Genomic DNA, 6,000 nt, shown 5'->3' on the forward strand with positions numbered 1-6,000 from the left:
GAATAAGTTAAAAAAGCAAAAGGCATCTTGAACATATCAGTGGCAAAAGCTAAAATTTTAACTAGCAGAAGAATAAAGATTACACACCCAGTTCTGTGGATTTGGGAGCATATAATGAAATCAAGGAAAGCCAGCCTTTTATGCAGGCAAAATCTAGGAGACGTAGTTTATAACTGTTACTGACCCTCATTCCTTGCATTTCCTGACTTGTTAAATGGAGATACTCTAATGTTTCAGACGATTGCACAATTATACTAAAAAATGTTTCACAAACAAAAGGAGAGAAAAAAAAAAATCACATACCATGTACAACCACAGCTAGCCGTGTGCCTATCTGCCACAGGCAGCTTTCCTTGTGATCTGCAGATCAGATCTAAAACATTCACTTCACCCAGTAACTCAGAGAAGCATGAGACACAAGAAAGCTTCTCTTCACCAAGGCTGGGAGAAGGGTCTGCTCCGACCTCCATTTCACTGAAGCAAGTTTAGGTCAGCTCCACTGGCAGATCAGAAACTGTCCTACTTTTTTTGATCCCTTGGTTTTAATGTTCAAGGATGAAATTCAAAGAGGAAGGGGGAAAGGAGACACGATATGAGTGTCAGGAGAGTTTTGCTTTTATTATAAAGGAGAAGCTGCTCAGCTACACCATGTTTCAGTGTCAGGAGCTGCAGTACCTCCCCAGGTGGCAGGCAGAGCATCTGCTGTCCTGTTATAGAGAGTAAAATCTGCATGACATTTGTAGCAGCTCAGTGGGACAGTTATTCAGGTAATGTATGCTGATCTCTTCTTTCTGCAGAAATTTAGCCATGGAGCTCTGACCTTTTTGCAGCCATCAACTTTTTAGGCAGCTATTTTGATGAACAATGTGCCTCTTTGTACTGTCAGGGGTAGGTACTGTACCCAGCCTGGACACGGCAGTCGTAGCAGGAATCTTCCCTCTCGCTAATGCAGTTTTGCAGAAAACTACAAAATTATATGAAAGAAGGCAACTCAGCTGCCCTCTCAGTGGCTTAGGTGCAGAGGGGAATACTGATGCCTTCAGAAGGGGACTGGCTGGATGTCCCCAAAGCCCTGCTGATGGTATTTGCTTCAGGCGCACCCTGCCCAGATTGCATGGTTTACACATTGCACCTACAGAAAAAAGGTGAAACTACAACAAAATGTGAACACAAAGGATATTTTCATTTATTTAGTCAACACATCTTGGAATGAGCATGGATCTGCCCTTGCTAATATGTGAGCATATGTCCTGCTATGTATTTTTATGATGTGGTTCACATTTCCAGGCCATTCATGCTCAATTTTGACTTGACTTCTGAATGAGAAAGCTTTTTCTCTTTCCTTGCTTCCACCAGCAGCAGTTTCTTAAGTAAAGTTGGGTCTGGCTCCCATTTCACAGGCTTTTCTGCCTGAGCAGTGACAAATAACTAACTAAACATTCATCAGAGATCATTGAGAATTACAACATAATGTGATGGAATGCTAAGTTTCCAAACACCTCCCTTTCTTTGGTGACTTCAGTGAAGCTTGTTGGCTTCAGTAAGTACACTGCAGGTGTACATTTAGGTGGCAAGCCCAGCTTCAGTTTCTGTGGAGAAGAGTATTAACAGCATTTACTTGTACATTTTTCTATAAATATCTGCCATAGGTTTGCTGCATGCATTCTCCACTGAGATACCAGAAAGTGTTGGCTCACTGTAGCAGCATTAGTGCCTCTGACATGTGGGATGTTAATATACTCTAAGACACAGAATCTTGCAGCTAGAATCTGCTAAACCTCTGGCATCTATATACTGCTGTTGCTGTAGCTTGAAGCAGCATCAAGGAAGCTTTGGAACAACAGTTTGGAAAAAAAAAATGTTTTTCCCTCTATCGTATGGTTAGAAAGGTGTATTCCACATCTGTGATTATCCTCTATGTGATTATTCAGAAATAGCAGCCCGTATGGAAAGGAACACAAAGTACTCTGCAGAATATTCCCATCTCAGTTACACACCCCTGCATGTGCATAAAAGATCACATGCCCCTTTGAAAATACTGCCCGGGACAGCATTCTGCATCTTCAGCGACAGCTTTCACATCTGTAATTTCTACCTTTTTACTTGCAGGCTTTTGCTGTGTCAGTTTGCAAAGCGCCACTTAGCCTAGCGATGGGACAGAGTCAGGGATGTTGAAGGGAAGCGCGCATGCCTCCAGCAGCACCGTACGTACAGAGTCCTGGTGCCATCCAGCGGGCAGCTGTGCTCTCCACTACAGAATCAAGCTTTCATGAAGAACGGTGAAATTGCCAGTTCTGCTTCCTGAGACCCCCCCCTTCCACCTCCCAGACAGGTACTAGCAGTAACAGGGAGTCAGCTCTGGATTCACAGGCACACTGTGCTTCTCCACAGCACAGACTGCTGCGTATCTGAGCTCCATGACAGTCAATACAGCTAGCGGGTTGTAAAAAGGGATTTGGGTTATCCTAGTGGAAGGACTTATCCCAGTCTGCTCTAAGGAGTGCTTAAAGGCTTGTGTGTAAAAAAGAAGTGAAAAAAAGAAGAGAAAAAAAGAATAATACCCCCGCAAACATGTCCCAGGTGACCCACTGGCCATTCAGAATCAAACACGCGTTATCTTCTGAGACACCTCTGGTGGGATTTGTTTTGGGATACTGAGAGCCGCTCTTGACATCACAGCCTTTACTCAGCTGCCTCCAAAACCAGCTTGTCTGGGTACAAGTCCGGGTTTCTATCCAGCTTTTTAACCTATTGCCTAGTCTATCATTTTGCAAGAAAATGCACCAACAAAAGCATTGCTGTTCAAGCCATATTTTAAGGTTAAGTTTTTATAAAGTCAGTGCGTTCTCAGTTGGCAGAACAGTTCAGAGCTAGTCATGAACACCTTGCTCTACCCAGCTACATCAGCCTCCGGCATTAGCACCTGGAAAGCAAGATGAAATGTTTTGTGCTGACCACTGCAGTTTATTGCCAAGAACAAGGCTTATCTCATTTGCACCCTTTCTGAAGTGATTATTGCAGTCAGAAGCCTGACCTCACTCCACGCCTTATGGACTTTCTGATTTACTGCAACACACTCTTCTCTTCCCACTCCCTGAGAGTCAAGACCTTATCTGGGAAAACAGATGCCTTGAAAATGTGGGGCCCCTATTCCCTGTTCCAGCTAAATTCCACTTACGACTAGAAGGGAGGAGGAAAGATTACTTTAAATCATCTTTAAGCTCCCCATATTTCATAGTAGGCAGGGGGCTAGCTTCACTTCTAATAGGAATTAAAGTGCCTTAAGGTCCTGTGATATAAGGCCAGCCATTTAGGAATGCTAACACCTTTCTGGCACACAGGAATAGGCAGAGAGGGTCTTTGGCTTCTCTGTCATAACATGTATCTCTGAGGCTAAAAGAACGCAGAGAAAAAATATACCTTCTAAGGGTATTTATTTTACTCTTATTACTTATTCCCCTTTACAGTCTGCAGACAGCCCTTCTGCCATGGGGGTTGTAGTAGAAATAAAGGCTGGCTTAATTGTATTTACAGTGCTCTTAAGGAATAAATAACCCTATCTACAATTCAGATATCTGAAAGTGCCCTCTCTAAGGAGTCAGATAGGCAGGATCCCCTACGCAGAGCAGTCCAAGACCATATAAATGCAAGATAATGTGTATAAGGTACTGAAGAATGCAACTACGAGCTTAGGAAACACTCCTCATGCAAATGCAGATAAAGAAAAAGACATTCCTTCCTTTTCTGCAGCCCTGAGAGATGTACCCTGACCACCTCCCTGTCTGCCTGCAAAGGCGACCCACAAACACCATTTCTGTGGCTATGTACATCCTCCTACCCTCACTCATGGGTGTTACTCTTCACCTCTATCACCTAACACAGAACTATCTCCTGCCTACATGGTCTTCTGCTGCAAAGTCCTCAGTGGAAAGAGGCTAAGACCCCTGAACACAGCCCTAGCTTCTCAGAAAGAAGCATGCTACTTGTTACTGGTTAGAGAAAAGAAAACAAAGCATTTCTCATACCTTGGAGTTTGGAGAGCCAGCCAGGCCTTGCCAAAGTCCAAGTTTATCTAAGAAATGACCCTTGTGTTTTTCTGAGGAAAAGAAATCATTTCTGAAATGATCAGCAATACAAAAACTCATATTAAAAGTCAAGAAACACAAAAGCAAAACTTTGGGGCTGGAGCTGTGTTTTGATCTCCCCATCCCACTGTTTTTTCTGGTAGCATGCAAGTGGGGATGCCCAGGGTGCCCTGGCAGAAGCTCTTCAGCATCCGTTCATCAGTGAAAGGAGAGGAGGAAGATTTTCCCAGAGCAGCTCTGAAGGGAACTGTGTACGTGTGGGTGTACATGTGGAGGTGAAGGAGCTGAGGATAAGAAGGAAAAAAAGTAGCTACAGAACTTTGTCCAGAGCAGTCATTAAAGAGAGACTGGATGAAGTACCACCTTCCTCCTCCCCCTTTACTTTCCAGCGACAGTGGCTGGAATTGGCCTAATTTCTGGTTTCCTTGGAAACACTTTAGTGAGCATATTTATTGTAACAGTTGCAGTGCACATAATGTAACTAGAGAAATGCCTGTGAATAAAGCGGTTTTGATATTTCAGAGGGATTTAAGAGATGTGTACATATATATGTAGGCTTACATGCATATATGTGTGCCTGCATGTATCTGTGCGCAGATATGCGCTCATTTTATGGAGGTTTCCACAGGTTAGAAGTTTTCTTGGGACTGTGCAATAGCTGAAAAGAACAGAAGGTGGCATGTTTTCAACATTTTCATGCCGCAAAAAAGTACAGTAAAGGAAATGCAGGAAGGAGTTACAGTAAAAGAAAAACAAGAACGTAATAAAGTAAAAGGATACAGAAGGAAGAAGATGACAGCTAAGCCCAGACCATATCCAATTTGATTGATATATCTCTACTGTTAATGATTGTATTAACACTGAAGGCTATCTATTTTCCCCATTTTTGCAATGTAATTCACTGCCGTAAGGGCTGATTTTACTAGACTCTGAAAAATGCCTGGTCAGTTGTGATTCATTTAATTTTCAGTACTTTAACATTTTATGAAAATTGTAAAACACAGGTATGTATTTTTTTCTGGTTTTTTTTATTCTTTTTTTTTTTTCTTAATGATAGAATTCACACAGCATGACCAGTTTATCAAGATCTATATCAGGAAGATAAATGTGGCCCTGACAGTTTCCCTTTAAAGTGCAGGTACATGGGAGCTAGCACCAGGCAAAAAGGAGAATGAATTTACATTTGCCAGAAAATTATGAAGCAAAAACCCAAAAGAAATAAATTAGAGAAGGTGACAGAACTGTTTGTTCTCAAGTCATTAAATTAAGATCTTTCTGGATATTCAGCCTGTCTTTGTGAAACTATTACCACAAACAGGTGCCTTTTAATCTGCAGACACTCTCTTGGCCTGCCTACTTTTCTTTAAAGCACACATTTACCTCTTTTTTCCAACCCACCAATCTATTTTAAGCAACAGGTTCACCTCACTCCATGTGACAGCGGCACAAAAAACCCCCATCTGCAGCCAGTGTTGGTGACTCACCAGGTAGGATGCTCCTTGTGTCTTGAGCTCTCCTTTTCACTTTATTCTCCAACTAATTGCCACAGCTTGTTTAATGAGAAGCAGACTGGAAGTTAGGTTTGAGTGCTCCAGAGGGACGGCGAGGGCTGGTCTGAGCTGGGCCAAAGCTACTTCTCCTGCACTGGCTGGGGGTGCCAGTAGCCACGTCCCCGGGCACTCATGTGGGAATAAAGCAGCACCTTTGTTGGCCCTTTGAAAATCTTGGACTGCATCCGACAGCAGACGGCTCTTCTTTGTTTAGCAGCCAAATTCCCTCATTCCCCGGGCAGCTGATTAGCTTTTAACTTCATACTTTCACCAAATCAAAAAGACTCTTTTAAAATGTCTGGGGACCAGGGAGAGAGGCCTCATGTGGCAGCATCCCCTGTCACTGGCCCTTGGAGGCACATGCT

Source organism: Pelecanus crispus, chromosome 1 (genome assembly GCF_030463565.1).
Source record: "Pelecanus crispus isolate bPelCri1 chromosome 1, bPelCri1.pri, whole genome shotgun sequence".
NCBI classification, from domain to species: Eukaryota; Metazoa; Chordata; class Aves; order Pelecaniformes; family Pelecanidae; genus Pelecanus; species Pelecanus crispus.